The 20,976-nt window shown below is 33.6% G+C and overlaps 1 protein-coding gene across 1 annotated transcript in view; it reads left to right on the top strand.

Moving 5' to 3' along the window:
* Positions 1-20,976, top strand: part of Dip-lambda (Dpr-interacting protein lambda) — a 203,522-nt gene that overhangs the window by 91,097 nt on the left and 91,449 nt on the right. The window lies entirely within an intron of this gene.

Raw genomic sequence — 20,976 nt, 5'->3', positions numbered from 1 at the left:
GTATGTTTGTTGACCAAAAATAATTGTAATTGGCCCCTGCAATCGAAAATAATTTTTTTAGAACAATTTGAAATTTTTTAATTTAATTTTTTAATAACTTTTAGCGAAGCCTCAATCAATAAATTGATATTCTTGATTTTCGTCTTATTTTGACCTCTAGAATCTCCCATTAAAATTTTTCCCAGGGATGGCCAAACTCCCTGTATAAGTTCCAGCTGAACGCATGCTCAGCGCCATCTTGAGCGCCATCTTGAGGCCCAAAGCGAAGTAACAACATGGCGGCTGATTCGAAAACTGAGAATCGCGATCGCAATTCCAGCACTTGTAAAAGTTGTTTTAAAGAAATACAAAATATGATTAGAATCTTTTTACAAATGGAGGTGTAGAGGAAAAGAGCTCTTTTCTTTTTTTAAATAAGCAAACTAAGTTAAGAAAAATAAGACTTCAAGACTCCCAAGCGTTGTAAACTTGGAAAACGTCGAATCGTTTCGAGCGGTCAACGCTAGGTGCGGTCAAAGGTCGAAAGTGAACCCCCAGCGTGCGTGTCTTTGTCGTTCGAGGATGCAGCAATGCAACAATGCGACCCGACGGTGGACCTGACAGAGCTTAAGTAGGTGGTTATTGAGAGCCCCTAGTGTTCTCCCGAGTTTCGTCTTGTTTCAAATGTTTATTCGCGACGCTGGTGCCCGGAGAACACAACGAACTAACGCGGCTTCCGGGTGATTTTGTCCTCGCAGATTGTCCAAACGGACAAGCCAACTCCATGCGAGTGTTTATGGTGGGCGTAGGTAACATGTGCCATGTCATGCCATGAAGTTACACGGTTTCGGTCGCTCTACGTTAACGTCCTGGTTAGTCGGAGGAATACAAAGTCGGGAAACACCGACATAAAACTATACCATGAGCTGCCATAGAGTTTCCCAAGTACTCGCTGTTTCGCATTCTCTTGTATTTGATTCTCAGTCTCGGTCCAACAACTGCGTTTCGCCTAGAATATTTACAGTAGAAAGACACAAGCAACCAGTTCCATTCTGAATTTCTGTTTGACGAAATATACAAGATGATCGTTATGTTATGACTACAGGAAAATGTTCATCTATAATTACACTTGGGACCTTTATGCAAATTTTTTTTTAACAGAAATGGGAGCTCCGAAATTGTTTCAACCTCTAAATATAATAGTTCGTATCTTACTTTTAGTATTGTATTTTTAAATATTAAGTGCATGTGGTTTTTTGAAAATATAAATTTCCCATGAATGTATAAATATCAGTAGTTTAATTATAATCTAACGAGTAACGAGTATTCTCAATAAAACATAAATAAATTCGATTTGATTCTTACATGATCGCAATTTTTCATTCGTTGTAAGACCGAACTTTTCCCGACGTTGCATGTACTACACTATGTTCCTTACTATGTACTTTTAATTTTATTCCTGTATATACAGTGTTACAGACCACCCGCCGATTCCTTTCAAAATGAAATGAAATGATTTTTATGGAAAATTATTAAAAAATTGTATATTTCATCGAACAGTAAGAGTTTGAACTTTTGGTGACATCTGGAAACGGAATATGGTATTTTTTGTACATATTCGAATTCTACGCCAAGAAATATGGAACTTTCGTCTCAAAAATATTTTTTGAAAATGCATCTATTTAATGTGACAATTCAAAATTTAAACGATTAATTTAAATTTGACAAGTGATGTTCCCATTACTTGGACATTAAAATAAAATTATAAAATGAAATTTATAATTTTCTAGCGATATTGCCAAGGGTATGAAAAATTTTAAATCCAGAACAGACTATGTTATTCTTCTTAATTTAAATTCGACGAACGATACAATTTCCATTACTTTGACATTAAAATAAAATTATAATTTTCTAAGGATATTGCCAAGGATGTAGGAAATATAATAAATATTTTATAAGTTGAATAGACTATATTATTTATCATTTTTAATAAAAAAAGTTATGCAATTTCCCATATTATCTACAATGCGCCCCGTATAAATAGGTGTTACCGAAGATTGGAACAGACATTTGAATACTTGTTTCAGTACATTCGCATATTTGTAAACTAGATGAGACATTTCCTTCTACATACGTGCTGTAAATATTCCGAGTTGTGCAGTTGGCCACATGCGCCCCGGAATAGAATACGATATGACTGCAATACGTACTCCATCGTTTTACATTCATGCTTTTCAGCTTCGTATATTGCCCGATTATTTCCAGAAATTAACTTAATGCATGCTGAAATTACCAACTATACACGATCTTCTTATATTGGGTGAAGGATTAACTCAATTACCGGTTTAACAAGTTCACCGCGGCGGCTTTATTTCGTGAAAATTCATATTTCAAGGCGGGCTCAGTCATAATCCGTGTCAGACTTTCATACCTAACGTTGCAAACAGAAACGTACATCTCTAAGTTGTGCACCATTTTGGTGAAAATACCCAAATAATATATCCACCGAATATGTCTGGCCATACCTCATTATTTCTAGTACACAAAAAAGTGTTATTTCTTTTGCATTATTGTAATTACAATATTGTATATTGCAAACTAAATAAAGCAGGGTACGAATCTCAGTTGTACTCCATTTTGGTAAAAATAGTAGAAAATTAGCCATTCGCTCCAATTATTCCCATCTAGTGCTAACATAGGGATCTTTAAGGAACTAGGGAATTCGGTAAACCCTGTCAGTCAATTAACCAAGTTTTTTTACGTACTTTTACCTCAATAAAGGATACGAATGGCTGTTTTATTGTTACTAAATGAAAACAAATACATTCGGATGTTTCTAATTCGATAGAAGTGACAGCATTTGGTGCTCAGCTGAGTCTCATTATGTTTCATTGTAAAACACCTGTATTTTTCATGTTTATAAGAATCTAAACGTTATTATTGGCGTATTTCTACGTACTTTTAAGCAATTTGTTATTGCTTTTGTCGCAATAACGTTACATTTACGTGATATTTAAATTACATTGATCGTCGAATTTTTCAGACCAATGTCACCAATTTCCAAAATGGCCGACTTGCGGCACATTTAATGCCGGAGCGGATAGTCGATCGTTTTGGGTGTTCGTTGAATTGCGAGACTATCGCGGATTCCTGGAGGCGTTCGAGAACTCGATGGATATACGCCGGATATTTCTCCGGACAATGGCCTTCCAGGAAACCGTTGATCGGCCCTCCTGTTCGCATAGTTCACGAATAATCGGCGCGCCAGCGCCGATAATTATTTCGAGTCTACGAAAAGTTTCTAGCGCGCTTGGAAGTTCCGCGAGGATCGAGTTGTTGGTTTTCGCAAAAGAAGCAAACCGTACAAAGCCAGTGAAAATCCATTCTTTGCACTCCACTTCCCTCTCCCGAGACCGACGCTCGATCATAAAGCACCCGCGTATAATCGCAAATACTTGGACGGGGGGAAAAAATCACGGTCTTAATTGGGCGATTAGTATTTTATGATGTCGCTCGCGGAACTTTAAACTTCTGAATTGCTCGAGTTATTAAAGTACACTGCCGTGGAACGTTGAAACGACGGTATCGAGAAACTGATACAGTAGACGCAATCGTTACTGGAAATTGTGTTACGTAAGAACGCAGGAACGATGCAAAGTTATTATTAAATTCAATTTAAGAAATTATTAAATTCATTTCATACATAATATAGATTAGCTTTTAATATATAAAATGTAGAATGTTTATTGTTGAAATAAGAACAGTTGTTTCTACAGTTTCATAGAGTGAAATGAACATGCAAACTGTTAGATTAGAAACTATGAAAATTGAAGATTAAATGTAAGAAGCATAGTATTAGTGTCAAAATAATTGAGATGATAGTGAGAAAAAGTAGACAAATAAATAATGATTTCATAAAATAATAATATATACAGGGTGTTCGGCCATCCCTGGGAAAAATTGTAATGGGAGATTCTCGAGGCCAAAATAGGACGAAAATCAAGAATAGCAATTTGTTAATGGAGGCTTCGTTAAAAAGTTATTAAACTTTAAAGTTTCGCCCGTACTGAATTTTTTTCTCGAAAATGTGCAGCATTTCGGGGGTATGTCTATTGACAAAAAATGATTCTAATTGACCCCTGCAACTAAAAATAATTTTTCCAAAACGATTTGAAATTTTTTTTTTCGTCGCAATATTTAGGCACCCTGTCGATTTCTCTCAAAAATTCGTTTTTCATTTCTAATAAATTTGATTGACGCTGTACAGAAAAATTGTTTAACACTTTTTTGTAGACATCTAGGAGCTCTACTTTCACGCTAAATTTCAATGAGATACGTTCACTATTGTAGGTGTTATGGCAGTTTGAAAATTGGACCAGTTTTATGAGGTTTTTCTCACTTTACGGGGTCAAGGAACAACTTTTTCAATATTATTAGAATTTCTACATATTCTTCAGAAAAATACGCGTTGATTGCATTTTGAAACATTAAAATCCTCCAATCCGTTCAGAAGTTATGATATTTTAAACATTTACATGAAATTTCAGGGAAACATATCAACGGTATGGTCAGACATTCTATTTTCGGGAAGGAATTTTTTTCTCGAAAATGCGTAGGATTTCGGTGGTATGTCTATTGACCAAAAATGATTGTAACTGACTTCTGCAACCGAAAATAATTTTTCAAGAAAGATTTAAATATTTTTAATTTAATTTTTTAATAACTTTTTAACGAAGCCTCGATCAACAAATTGATATTCTTGATTTTCGTCTTATTTTGGTCTCCAAAATCTCCCATTAAACCTTTTCCGGAGGGGAGGGAGGGGGGGGGGCGAACACCCTGTATATAAAAATAACATCACCCTGAAATGTAAATGTAATCAATTAATGGCACTGTTGCCAGTAAATTTAGATTCATCTGTTCGCAGAATATAATCGAAAATTTCAAAATTTTGTTCATGAGTAGAGATTAGTATGCTTATTAACATAGGAATGGGTTGCTATCGCTACGGGATTACCTTAATTTGTTACTGGCTGTATCCAACTGCAACGTTGGTAATTTTCCCACGTACACGTAAACTATGCTTAACATTATAAAACGTTTTTGCATAAGGATAATGACTATGTTAGGGCGATAGGTCGATTTCAAATAAACACTCACCACGGTTTCACGGATATTTAGAGTACATATTGTATTTAACGATGGAAATATACACTAGTTTGCTGTCATACGTTGCACGTGGTTTCGAGACACGTACGGGTAACGCAAGAAGACGCGTAATTGGTTCTCGCCACTAGAGCGCGTCTTATCAAACGCTACTTGTATAAAATCACTGTTCTCTCAATTACTATACACCAACATTATGTTTTTTTAGCTCGGGGAACAGGACAGCTCTAGAATAATTCAACGTTTCAAAATATACTATTTAAAAATGAAAAAGCAGTGACATTTTTTGTAATTATTTTCATTGCATGCAGCTGAGTCGTTCGTCAGAAATATCAATTTTATTTTTGATCTTAAAGAGCATTTGTCGAAGTACCTATTTGATTTTTATTCCTAATGAATTTGTTATTTACAAATAACATCCACGACATCGTTTATTCTTTAATACCTAGTATCGATAAGAATTTATTCCAATAACACTCAAGTTTGATCGCTCGTGCTAAATAAACATAAGCAATGCTGCGGATGAGGACGTTATTTAAATTTAATGTGGAATTTCATATCGATTTGCTTCAAACTTTATACTCCCGCTGTGAATGTAGACCTAGGAGAAAATTGAATATGGAAAATAGGTAAAAGAGGTGTTTAGACGATTTTCAACATACCAGAGATCTTTTTTAAATAGATATATTTTCGATGCACCTTTGTCGTACTTTCCTCAGTGTCGATTTTCGAAATACGTTAATAGATTTATTTATTTATATATTCTGTAATAAATCCGTTTACGAACTTTTTTGAATGCACCTTTGCTGTAATTTTTCTTGGTAAGGATTTTGGAGGAGTGCCAATAGATTTGTCATTAACGAAATTAACTAATGGTGCGTTTGAATCTTCTTTTAAATAGATATATTTTCGATGCACCTTTGTCGTATTTTCCTCAGTGTCGATTTTCGAGATACGTCAATAGATTTATTTATTTATATATTCTGTAATAAATCTGTTTACGAACTGTTTTGAATGCACCTTTGTCGTAATTTTTCTTGGTAAGGATTCTAAAGGTGTACCAATAGATTTGTCATTAACGAAATTAACTAATGGTGCGTTTGAATCGTTGTAATCACAGCTCACAAGGAGTAATTCAATAACAATTCGATTTACCGCAAGAGTGTAATGACACGAAAATACCCGTCTCGTGAAAGCAAACAGAAACGAATGTAAACGACCGCGAGTGCACAGGCAGGTGGTGGCGTGCCGAAAATGAGTAAAGGCCAGCTTTCACTGATCCAAACTAAACGGTACGTCATTAGCCACCGATAAACAACCACGATCCGTTTAGCGCGTTTTCATTCAAATTGCATACGGCTTTCACGGTTTTTCGAGGGTGAGGTGTCGCGTGAAACGCTTCAAACACGGCAATGAATCTATTCCAACGCGTTCAAACGTTTGACAAACGTTTCATTAGCTGAACAATATCGCGCAATTTAAGGTAATGGTCTATGCGCACACATAACGAATAAAGAAATATTCAGTCAAACGAACCATCCAATAGGACCACTTTATACTCCGTTATAACAACTTTGAAATTTCTTCTAAATTTTTCACTTCCTTACGTTACTTATTTTAACTTTACATTTAACAACTTTGAAACAAAAGTGCCTCAAATATGTAAAATAACTTTTCTCAATTTTGCAATCTAGATCTATGCAAACTGCTTATTTCAAAATGCTAGTTTCCAATAAAGAGTAAGTCAACTTTTGAAATTAATAATAATGATGAATAGAGTTGCAAAGGAAATTTTTGAGCGTAGAAGATACGAATTGATCGATTGCTTCTATTGTTTCCGTTCTAGATATTGTCAAGGTAAATTTCGAATTAAATTCACTTTCATTCGCGTTATAAAATTCCCCCCGACAGCTAGGATTTCAACTCTTACGTTCGAAACAAACGAATCCGCGATTTCATTTAGATTACCGGCGCCTTGAAGTGTAGATTGCATCTTGAATGGGATACAATTCTATGCGCGGTCTTGAATTTTCCAAATCCAATATTTGCTTGCCTTGAATTCGGCTAGATGCACCTGATCCTTCCTTTTCGAGGCCCATAATTTTAAAATCACGTCATGAATAATAAATTTTCTGTCATAAATTCCCCTAAACATTTCCTGTACATACCCTGTAATAAATATAATTTTATAAAAATCAATTAAATTTTTATCTCGTGTAAATAATTCATAATTCATCTTTCATTTTGCACACAATGTGCATCTTTTCATTTGTGTATTTTCAGTATTAAAGTAATATTTTTTATATTTATAATACATTTACATCCACTGCAAATGAAAAATGTTCGTGCGTTTTCCAATTCCATTTTCTAAATAAAATAAATTTTGAATTTTTATTCGTGCCTAATTGTGAGATTGACTAAAGTAAAATAAATAAAAATACTAGATATTAATTTGAAATAAATTAAGGAATACTATTTGCAGCGTAACAAAACCAAACAAATTCAATGGCCACAGTTGTTGAAATTAATTAAGAAACAAGGAAAAAAGAAACGTGTAGGAGAAAGTAATTATTTGATCAATTCTTGACATAAAAAATTTAGCAATTTTTATTCGTATTAAATCGAGCGTTGGTGAAATAATTGCTTTCCCCTTCACACTTCTTTCTTCTTCTAGTCTATAATTAATTTTAATAGTGTTTCCTTTTAGCCACTAGATGGCAGTTTTTCTCGCTGCGAATTACAGACCCCATATGTACAATTAAAACGATACCGTTGACGCGTGAGGTAGTCCGCCATCTTGTTACTAAGTCTGTGAGTATACTTACTGTTCCATTTTGGCCACTAAATGACAACTTTTTCTCTATGGAACTGATTGTTGACGTTTGAATTTATGTAAAAATGGATAGACGCGTCACTTGCACATATTAACAGGTACATATTTGACAGAAGGATAACATTATATACATATGTGTAGCCCTGTGCATACGCTAAAATGATCGTAAAATACTTATAAAAAACAGTTTACTTTACACAAATACAAATTTCCAATTCAAGAAACCACACTTACATATATTTTTATTTTAAAAACTTGACATGTAATTGAATTTTATAAAAATTTGACATGTGATATATGTTCATGGATTAAATTAGTCTATTTTATTCATTATCTATATATCCCACTCATTCTTTTCTTCTAACGAAGCTCGACTCTAGCTCACGATAAAAATGGTCGACTCCTAGAATAGAAGTTCTATCCTACTCGGATATACGTCCACGAACAGACCAGATTTAGCGGATACACAAGCGTGGATTACTGTACTCTGTATGAGAATATCAATTCAATTACCCTGAGAGAGGGTAATGGGGTAGTAAACGGCTAAAGCTTTAGTCCTTTAGGATTACCAGCTTCATAAATCTAAATGGTCATAGTATCACCGAGAGGAATAATATCAGCAAGGCAGACTGTTTAGATCTACCAGGCGAATATCTGAAGACGTAAACTTTGCTTACAGATATTTTCAAACGATTTCGTTTAAATATAAAGAACCATTATTTTCTTGTATTATTTTTGCTATTTCGTCGTCGTTTAAAATTCAAGAATCAGAACAATTGTTAGCTGCAAAACTTTTGTTTGGACTTAATTTTTCGTTTGATTGAAAAGCTTTCACGCAGCCGTAGAAATTATAAGTGAACTAGAATAGTGTTTTTCGTGGTTGACATAGTTTTGTTTTTGCTTTCATTTTTCCCATTTATTCTCACACCAATTTCGTAGTTTATTAGTTCATTATTTTCAGAAAGTGCTGATTTTTCAGTTTCAATCTTACTTCAAGTTTTATCGAAGAAACAAAAATTGCCACGAAAACATCGTTATACATTGATTTTATTCGACATCTATTGTTCAAATAAAATTTCTGCCGTGAAATAAAATGCACGTATGCATGTATACGATCGCGGCATATACGTTCAAAAGGACAACGAAGGTGTAAAATAAACCGTCAAACAGGTCGTAGCCAAAATATATCGATTCACGACTATCTCACGTTTCGCCTACCATCCGAGAATTATGGTACCGACAAACGACTCCTGCCGTTTCATGTTTCCCGAACATCGTAAAATTTACTCCTGACTGTTGCCTTCCTACCATTATACCATCGTTTCCTTCATGAGCACATTCACCGAGCATAGTTAGTACGTTCAAGACTGTTACCCAACAGGGCCAATATATGCGACCTTGATAATTAATACTTAGTTTATGATTTTTGTCTAATTAGTGTTGAGCTTGGCAGAGTTATGTGAAGATTATTTGGTAATAGGAGAAAGTTCTCAAAGTTAATTACAATACAGGCTGCCCTATAATACATGGGATCCACTTCAGAGTTTCTATACAAGAAAACAATAGTAAAGGTTCATATAAACGTGTGTCCTATTTGATTTTATATTATTTTTTAGTCCTACTACGTTTCTTTTTCATTTTTATCTCGAAAGTGTGTAGGATTTCGGGGGTATGTCAATTCACCAAAAATGATTGTAAGTAACCCCTGCAATCGAAAATAACTTTTCCAGAGTAATTTTAAACTTTTCAATTTCGCTGAAAAATTTCAGCACCTACCCCCTGTCGATTTCTCTTAAAAATTCGTTTTTGATTTTTAATAAATTTGTTTGAAGCTGTACGGAAATGTTGTTTAATACTTTTTTGTAGATTTCCATGAGCTTTACTTCAGAAAAAAGTTTAACTGAAATATATTCACTATTGCAGGAGTTATGGCCATTTGAAAATTGAACCATTTTTATGGGGTTTTTCTCATTTTACGAGATTATGGAACAACTTTTCCAATATTTTTGGAATTTCTACATATTCTACAATAAAATACGCGTTATTTGCATTTTGAAACATTAAAATCCTCCAATCCGTTCAGGAGTTATGAAGTTTTAAACATACACATGAAATTTGAGTGAAACATATCAATGGTATGGTCAGACATTAGATTTTTGGTAAGGAATTTTTTTCTCGAAAATGCGTAGGATTTCAGTGGTATGTCTATTGACCAAAAATGATTGTAATGGACCTCTGCAACCAAAACTAATTTTTTTAGAAAGATTTGAAATTTTTCAATTTCGATGGGTATGGTAGTGGGATTGGGTCACGAAAGTCCATAAGGTGTAAGGTCTACTCGTATACCTCGTCTATGGTGAGAACTACTATCGCACGCATGCAGCTGTTCGTAGATTGCCGTTCTAGATGCGGAACTTTAAACGTTAACAACTTTTTAACGAAGCTTCAATCAATAAATTGGTGTTCTTGATTTTTGTCTTATTTTGGCTTGTATATTTTACTCTCTAACACGTGAAATCAGTCTCGTTTGTAAGAATTGTCATATTACTTTCTATTTTATTCTCGAGCCCACCAGATGGCGGCTCACTTATGAACCGATATATACAAATGTACCTATTTCTCGAATGCTATTATTTTGTAACTAATTTTCGTTCGCCTATTCGAATCGAGGCGAGTAGGAGACGTACCGGGATAAACCAACACCAACTGCTCTCAATTCTGAATTCAGGCGATTACGTAAAGTTGATTCATCGGCAGCAGTTTCGTGGAGTGTCTGTGACGACACTTGGCCCCAGAACCATTACCGATCGAGGACAATCAGAGACCGATAGTCGTGACAAATTCCTTCCGTCGTAAACCTCGTTCTTCCTTATATCGCGTTTCGGAAACACGAGGAGGACCAACTTGGCTTTTTCTCTCGTTTCGAGCATCATTCGTTCTCGTAACTTCCGAATTCGCCAGGTGCTTTCCTTTATGGATGGCGAATCAGCCGCTTCGGTCATTCTCTTCGGCTTCTTTCCACGGAATTTTGGTTTCTTCTTTCCTCCTCAGCAGTAGCATTCCATCCTCATGGATGTTGCTTGGATTTTCGACTGTTTCGCCCACCTCGTATTCCGGATACCTCGAACTTAGCGGAAGTTCGTTCATAAACATGCAACTATTTAAACTTAGCGCTCGCTATACAGGACAGTTATTTCTTTCCAGTTTTATTTGAGGTTAGGTTCGACCCAGGTAATCTTTGTTCTGAAATATATTGATACTGTTTGGAAGTAGGAACCTCTTTACTTTCTTAGACCAAACTTTAGAAAGATTACACAGTTAGTCGTATTCGTGCACTATAATAGTAATTCGCTATAAATGAAAAAAAGTTTGATCCTTATAAATCGAGTTTTTGAAACTGATAGTCCATTTTTTCGTACATTGATCACGAACCTCTATAAAATGTAATGATCTGAGAACGATCATCGGGACTCACTCTGAAGTACTACAAAATCGTTAATGAAGTCAAATAATCGTAAAGAACATTATTAATAATAAATTAAATTATATTAATGACAAATATATACGATGAAAAAGTAAAAACTATTCGAAATTATAGTACACACTTATCTAAAAAGCTATCATAATGGAAAAGTTTATACAACTTCTTCAGAACATGCAAAAATTGCTAATAAGCGAACAGTGTTTCAGAGAATGGTTAAGGTGGAAACATGTACCATCAAATGTCTTAACTTTCGACGAAGCACAGCAGTTTACGAGTGCAGAAATAAAAAAAAGAATGTTGATACAATGTTCCTCATGTATTCAACTACCTCAGGCAGCAAAAATATTGTAGTTTACGTTGAATTTTTAAAATCGTCTTATGTCCGGCTTTTCAGGGCAAATACCCCACTGTGCGACGTTCAGCTACATTGGGCGCGGTCAAGTCCAGTACTTTAGGATGGGTGAATAAAAAAATAAAAGAAAAAAACGTCGCGTATTATTATTGTATTATATTGTTTACATTATACTTCTCTATCAGTTTTGTATAATTGGGTACTACATTCCATATTTAATATTGAAAAAAAAAATAAAAAAAACTACTTCGTTAATAGAAATAACCACAGTATAATAAACAATAAAAATAAATGGCATAGTTGTTGGCATTGCTTCTATACCGTTTGTTTGTATTACATCTCTCTATCAGTTTTTTAATTGGGCATTACTTGTCCCGTTAATATTATAAAAAATAAAAACTATTTCGTAAATGGAAGTAACAGTGTGAGTGTAATAAATAAATTTGATAAAAACAAATTAATAAGAAAACAAGTTTCTTTTCATTTATAGCGAATCACTATTATACCGTACGAGTGGGAGTAACTGGTATATCTGAATGATTGATAACTTCGGTGTAGAAATCCAGCAACTATAGAAAATTGCAGAAAAAAGATATGTACTTGAATACAGCTGGACAGTGATCGATCGTTATCGGCAATCAACATCACGATATTGATAGAAGATTATTTATAGAACGGAAATTTACTAGCTTACCAATAAAGATTAGTTTAAAGAACAAATTCCTTAATTTATAAAATAATTATGAAGCCCATCTGGACTTACGGTTTTGAGTTATGGCAGCCCAAAGTCACATCGCAATCTGTTATGCTCCGAACAATAGCAAATGCACCATGTTATAAATAAACAAATTTACTAAAAATGAATAGATAGAATTTATAAAATTTAAGAGGCACTCCCCCTAACAATCGAGCTAAAACACTTCTAGAAAATTGCATAGGAAACATCTGAATAATCTATTATACTATGATATGTCATGTTTCAACAGTCTATTTTTATTAAAGAAATATCCGCGTGTTAAATTTACTACACTTTGTTATCACGATTTACCTGTCGGATGTCCTCGCTGGACAATTTGTAAAGTTTTATTGAGGTAATAAAGAAAGGGGGAAAAAGTTATTGATTTGTATATTTTTGCAGATCTGGATAATTGTTTACATTCACTTTTATCCCGATAGATTGTTGAAATATCACACTGTGCGTCAATTTGTTTTTACCCACGTTGTTCAGTAATTTCTGGTTTAGAGCGACAATATCAAGGCCATCAATTTACATTATATTCGTAGCGACTTTTATATTGACAGATCTAAATAAAAAATGTTCGAAAATTCTCCCCTCTGTAGAAATACGTTCATCAAATCAGTGGTTATCGAACTCTGTTAAAAACTATATATTATTTTATTACAATATAAAAAGAAATTAATAATGGTAAAAGTAAAAACAATAAATATCTATATTTATTTAAACAAAATTAAATTTTATCATATTGCCAACCACAGAGAACTGTGTAAAATATCGTTTGAAAATTTCATGAATGAATGCAAGAAATTTTTTAATTAAACGTTTTGGTTTTCTTGGAACATTAAATGTGAAATTAATTGTACAATAATACGGTAACAATAGTTCGCGTATTGAATCGAATCGGAATCGCTTTTAGGAAATGAAATTTATTCATGGCTGGATGTATTTCAAACGAATGGGTCGCAATGTTCGATAACTGCCCCATTACTTCATTGCAATGAGAGGAAACGCTGAATTTCAAATATATCGATAAAATTAAACTAGAATTAACTACAGTTAACTGATAACAGCGAAGCAATTGAAATCTGATGAGTTAAATTCGCTTCAGAATTTCTGTCATTAAATATTAAGAGTAAGAAACGACTGGATATCATATTTACTATTTATTACCAAAAGTCGTTAATATATTACTATTGTAAGAATGTATGTATGTGAATATGCATATGTGTGAAATGGTAAATTAATAGATTTGGATAATGTAAGATGGCATTGCAATAGCTCATCCCCACCAGAGCGTGTTCACTGAGACAAAGGAAAAGGGAAAGAAAGTTCTGGAAGCGTCACTAGAAATTCGACCATCGTGGCATACAGTACGTTGATTGCAAAAAGTGAATTCAAGTCCATCATAAAGTCATATCCATTTTAGTTACCATAGTTATACAGTTCGATAGCTTCATTTATTATTTGTATTTTGTTAATTACATCGAATATATTATTTTATATAAATATTCCCGTGTTCGTCATTTGTATCCACACAACGCGTTCGCTAATAACTATTTCATAATATACATTTTTTAATTTTTTTAAATAATTAAATTAATTTTGAAAAGTTATAGTTAGCAACGGGTGTCTAAAATCCAGGTCTGGAAGAATTACAAATTCGTCAGGTAGGATTACGTACGATTTGGTGGTCGTGTCTGACCAGTGCTTGATGTTTCTACTTGTATCAACGTTTGTAGGTATTGATGCGGTATGATATTATCAGCTCTAATTTATTCTAACTAGAAAATAGAATTTGAGAAAATCTAGATATTACTTATCTAATTTGAAAAAATTCAATCTATTCTAATAATAATTGTGTTCGATAATCATCTTATTCCAAACCAAATCATTTTCAATTTATTTTCAAGGAAGGAATCGCTTTACGTTCGGTTATAAGACCGATTCTCGGCCAGCCTGTATGTTCACAGCCTCTCAGTGGCGATACGCTAATCTCTTTCCCGTCTTCTTCGTCCCCTTCTCTCCCCCTTTCTCGACTGCTACTTTGTTTACTCCTTTCCTAGCCTCTTTTCTCTGCTTTTACCCGGCTCAACCTCATTCTGTAATTCCTACCGTCCCTTCTCATTGTTTTCCTCCATTCTTCCAGAGTTCCCTAACTCTGTTCGACGCTTCCATTCCTTTGGCCACTTTCATCTCGCCTTATGCCTGCATCTTTCCGCCTTTGCGTCGGTAGCGTACTCTGTGCCTGAAGAATGCGTGAGAAACACGGGGGCAACTACGGAAAAGGAGATCCGAGGGTGTAGGCAATGCGGCCGACCAGACAAATGCTGATTCGCATTCCCGAAACGCCCGGTATTCCAGCGGTATTGCATGAAATTGCTGCACTCTGTCCACGTCATTCCGCGGCTGGTTGTTGCAGCAACACGGTTATTCCCTTGTGTCTTCGTGCATACCTTTAGCTTACTCTTCTAGCTGATTTTACATCCTTGTTTCTGTTCCCCGTTACGCGACATTCCTTTCCATTTTCGTTATTTCCCCCACATGAACAAAGCATGCACTAACCAACGAATGGATAGGTACATGTAGATAATGCACAAACAATAGTACTCGATAGAAAGAAATCAAAACTGATCAAATCTTACTTCATATTAATTTTTAATATCGATGCTTTTGGGACTATAATCACTCATTCTCAGTGTTTTCCACTTTTATCTATGATATTTAACAATTTAAAGTATACACAAAAACAATTATGGAGCAGTTTCTATTCAATCTCTAGCCGCGTATTTGTTTAAATATCCTTACTGTTTAATTTCTTCTACGTTAGATGAATATACGTGCTTAGTTTTAAAATTTCATACCTTTAATAACTCTGAATAGAGGAAGATTTCTTCAATAAAAAGAACATAAGCAGTCTTTGCATACAGTTACGGATATCATGATGAACAACCTGATTTTTTGTACAAAATGTGAGACTGACTATGACGAACGACTGTAGTAATCTATACAAATATTATATATTAAAGTGTTCTATAATTGTCTTATTCTAAACTCAAAGGAATTTAAAATTTTAAATCATTCTTTAGCTTTTACTGGCTTGTCAGAAGATATTTTTATCTCAAATATTTAATGTGATTCTTGTATATTTAAGTATTAATTTATGCATATCGATATGATGGTATTCGTCTGTATATTGGTCTATATTATTTCATATGGATGACTATCCATGGCTGATCAATATCGCGGTAGAAATCTAATATTAGTAGAATATACCAAGTTTCCAGCTGTGTTGACATAACCTTCATTGCTTCCTCTATTACAACTGATATTGCTTCCTTTGATTTGTATCTACTAATTGCCGCGAGATTAGCAGGAATTAACCGTACAGAATGCAATGATCCTTATTTAATAATAACCTTATATCACAAATACATGTAACCAGATCCTTCATAAATTTGTTATATGTAACACACTAGATAAATGCTTAATATTACTTAATATTAATTGAAAATACAATTAAACTGATTGAAAAATTGAAAATATTACTCTTTCATAATCTTGAATATTTAATACTATTTTCATTTAGCTAAATGTTAGGGTAATAAAAAAACTTGCACTTTATGAAATTAAAATTTCTTTCGTATTCGTAACGAACAGTAAATATTTTCGTGCAAAGTAAAAAGTTAAAAGTTTTGTCAGAAAATTCATGAATTGTATATAATAATGATAATTCATGAAACATTGCATTGCTCAAAAGCAGTAAGGTCTTTTTTCTGGGTTCCAATCTTTTATATTTCTGTTCAGAGGTTATTTTATTTTATTAATTATATTAGTCGCAAAAAATAATCGAAATATAAGAAAGATTTTTACAAAATGAGTTTAATATTCATTTTTGAAAACGATATAACTGAACGACTATGAATCGACGCACGTTCACTACCTTTATACAAAGACATAGATGTACGTGAGGTAAATCTGTTTTAAGGTACATGGGTTTCCATCGACAAAAAGTAAGTAAGAATTTCTCCGATATCAGCTGGGTAAAAGCGTATTCTGTTCTCCTATTTTCCATAGATATTCCCTTTATTTCCTTGCCGCCGTGAATCTTTTCTCTGTGTATATTTCACTGTACACATACGAGACGGTTGCGTCATCAATAATGTATCTGAGAAATGAATCCCGCGAGACTACCATCGATTGTAATCGCAATGAATCGTATGAAGATTTATCTTTTTTCTGACGACTAAAATTTTTCAAAGTGTATCGTATTGGATGAAATACGACAATAATCTTTCCTTTACGTATTCCAGTCTGGAACCTCGAGAAAATCAATTTTTTATTTCATTTTCTGAAATTATACGGCTTCGAAAATATTTCTGCCACAGGATATTGTCGGGATTCATAAAATTACGAAAGTTGTAGGCGTGTGTCCGCAACATGCGACTCTCCTTTGCACGATATACACATTCGTATGCAAAATTTTAAACGTGGTTTTCGCGAAACTACATTTTTCCAAATATTTCCCACGATATTGCATGTTCTAGTTGACCGATTGGCGTTCAATTTTTAGGATATCTTCAGCATATGTGTTTTTATCGTTAGTAACAAAATTTTCCAACGTAAAACCAAAAAGTCGATAGCATCAATGGATCAAGTTCTGCCATTCACGGAGAAGTAAATACTAGAGATCATAATTTGAAACGTGTATTTTTTTATTTTGTGCAATTATTTTACGTAATATAAAATACTCGAATTTTCAAATATATTATTATAGGTAAATAATTGGGAAAAAAATATTGTTCTTAGAGGTTTTCTGACACAATAATATGCAACAATGTTCATTAAAATAATTCCCTATTTTTACCATTCTTCTTCAAAATTTTGTTAATGATTAATTACACATGACTATATGCATTCTCATGGTCGAAACACAGTATTAAGAGATAATTACCTTAACTTTACCATGTTTCTCGTAACTTCTTATAACCTCATAGTATAACGAAGTTCTATTTTTTGAAGTTTCTGAACTCTGTACAGTAAGGTTTTACCTATATTTTTAAATGTATTTAAGTAATAATTAACCGAAGTATATTAAAACCAAGTTTAACTACTATGCATAATCTTGATTAATGACCAGTCAACATTAGAATTTTGTTTTAAAGCTAGGTATAATTTATTCACTGAAATGTATAGCAGACAACTTCCTGTGGCGCGCACAGTATGCAAGTAGTTCTCATCCTATGCCAGTAAGGTGATAGGATCAGGGAAACCTAGGATCGAAGTAACGGAAATTTGATTCCTCTAACCACTACTATCGTACGTGACTGTTTATTCGACTGAAATATGAATATACCTATATTATCATACATATGCCCAGATATACTGTACACGTATGTGCAAATCTAATAATCTAAATATCATACGTAATTAATATCGAAACAATTTGAGTAATACAATACAGTCAAGTTAATTCAATGCATCTTACTTCAAATTAAAAACTTACTCTTAAAATATATCAGTATTAATAAGATATGTGGCGCTCATAATTTCAAGGTCCCTAAAATCTCAAGAATGTCAAGTTCTTCCAACTCGTAACACCAAATCCAGATAAATAATAATTTGTGTAAATAACTTCAATACCAAGTATTTGAAAATATTGTTCAGCTCATTGGGCATCAAAGTTCACAATAAAATAAATAAATAAATAAAAATACGAAATCTATCTATATAAATATTTTTGTACATAATTATTAGCATTAACCCTCTATTAAACAAATGAAACAGTTGATATTCAGAAAACTCAAACTTTTTATTGTTTAATATGGGAAGTACTACACAAATTCATCGTTTAAAAAATATCAAGAACTGTTATAGTTTGTTTGCTGTAATTTATTCTGCAGGAAAAATTGCAATTTACTAAAAAGGTTGTTGTGAGAAACTTAAAACCATACGTACGCGTACGAACGCGCTTTAGAATGTTTGTGTATGCAATTCACGTTTAATTGAACATTGGAATTAAAAAGCTCGCAGGAGAAGCTAATGTGCAGTTGCCTTTCTCCGCACAATACGTATTTTAAGGGATTCCCCAATTCGCGTGTCGATCGTATCTGTTTTCCTTTCTCCCGTTCGACGAGTACATGTTTCCCGGAGTTTAAAAGTCGTTCGACGAAACGGTGGTACGACCAAAAGTTTAATTTCTCGTCCAATATCATAGGGAACTGTTTATTTCAGAGGCGGCCGCGGCCGCGATAGTATTCCACCTACACGCGCGCATCCTTGGACCTAAACATATGCGCATAAACGCGCCATTCTCATTTAATTCAATGACCAAATTAAAAGTTTTCTACGAGCAGTGTTCCTCGTTGATGCATGCAATTACCATCTCCATGGAATTCTAATTTTAAACTTCTCATCCGTGTCGCGACTGCTATTGCTTCGTTCCTTTCTCCGAAACTTATGTTACTTGGTTTTGAAAGTTAACGACTCTAGTGGAATGTTGCTACAATTCAAAAACTGCATTTTATGCGACGATTGTGCGGAACAGGGAACAAGTTGGTCGGTTACTGGGGAACTGGATGTTGTTTCTTCCTGTTACACGCCAATATAACGTTGCGTGACTTCAGAGTTCCAAACAAACTTTAGGTCTTACATAAAGGGATCGGTTAGCCATGTGTCTTCAATTAGTATCTTGAACGTAAGAAAAGTAGCATAAAATGAGGGACAATTTCTGTGTATTAATTTTTTAAATTTATTTTATAATGGAAACAATTTATTAAAAAGTACTGTTTGGACATTCGAATTTAGATAAAAATGTCCTTTAGTGAAATCTGCGATTTATAAATTTCAGGATCTCACAGTAATACTAATTTCATCGAAAATGTGTCAGCCATACATATGTAACAACTGATAATCCCGAAAACTTAAATTTTATTCGCTTAAAATCTTCGACAAATTACTGATTTTTACGTATGCAGGGAATTTTCAGTGTAATATTTTACTAACCAACTGGTCAGTGATACTTTTTTCAAAATAATCACCAGATAATGATACTAACAAGCAGAAAATGATGACTTCAACCCTCGCTAAATTTACGCGAATTAAAATGCTCCAATTTCATCAAATTCACAAACTTCAAGTACAGACGCTAATCGATTGGGCGTAGAATGACCCCACGATATCCTTTAATGCACCTCAAAGAACAAAATCGAATAGTATTAAGTTCGGTGAATGAGCTAACCACGAAACTAGGTCCACTGCGTCCTATTTAACGAATCAGAAATATGTTATCAAGGACAGTTTTGACGCTCGATACATAATCTGTCATGCTGGCACTAGAGTTTTCTAACTGTGAGAAATACTGCAGGATTTTAATCTTTCAAAATGCAAATAACGCGTATTTTAGTGTAGAATATATAGAGATTCTAACAATATTCGAAAAGTTGTTTCTTAAACCCGTAAAGTGAGAAAACCCCCATAAAATTGATCCAATTTTCAAACAGCCAGAACTTTTGCAACAGTGAATTTATTTCATTGAAATTTATTTACGAAGTAGAGCTTATGGATACCTACAAAAAAGTATTAAACAACATTTCCGTACAGCGTTAAATTTATTAAAAATCAAAAACGAATTTTTAAAAAAAATTGACAGGGGATAGGTGGCGAAATTTTTCGACGAAAAAAAAAATTTCAAATCGTTTTAAAAAAATTTAAAACATCGTAACTTCTGAACGGATTTCAGAATTTTAATGTTTCAAAATGCAAACAACGCGTATTTTGGTGAAGAATATTTAGAGATTCTAAGAATGTTCGGACAGTAATTTCTTAACCCCGTAAAATAATAAAAATCTCATAAAAATACAATTTGATGCACGATCTTCGTAACATTTTGTTCCACTTTAAAGAAATGTGTCTCAAGACTGAGTAGTAAAAGTATAAATGTTAATCAGCACATTAAGCCAGACATACACATAATTTAGGATTATATTTACCACTGGATACTGAGTCCATGCTTATTCTAATACTATTAAGCATTTTTTTTTATAATCGTAAAGAGCACCAAGAAATTCATGAAAGCAGTACTGTTTCAAAAATTATAGTTGACAGTAACTGTGATGTAGCCTAAAGGCCATATTTAATGATTTTATATTTCCAATGAAATTAATCGATTGATGTCCAATTCAGGACCGAACAACTTTCATTCTGTTAAAAAACAATAAAATTTCTGTAATTTTATTTTCTGTCTCACTTCTTCTTGTTGTTCGTTTCTGTAACTTGGTGATACAGACATGGTAATGGAGCTTTAGATGGCCGAAAAAATACATTGGATGCAAGGTCTACTTGTATACCTCGTCTGTGGCGTAGCATTGCGGCGTGTTGTGTTGCTTCGTTCAATGGCCGCGCGCGTGAAGCGTGTTATTTGTTTT

This window comes from Colletes latitarsis, chromosome 1 (genome assembly GCF_051014445.1).
Source record: "Colletes latitarsis isolate SP2378_abdomen chromosome 1, iyColLati1, whole genome shotgun sequence".
Taxonomy (NCBI): domain Eukaryota; kingdom Metazoa; phylum Arthropoda; class Insecta; order Hymenoptera; family Colletidae; genus Colletes; species Colletes latitarsis.
The sequence above is the reverse complement of the archived record's forward strand: the minus strand, read 5'-3'. Positions and strand labels throughout refer to the sequence as shown.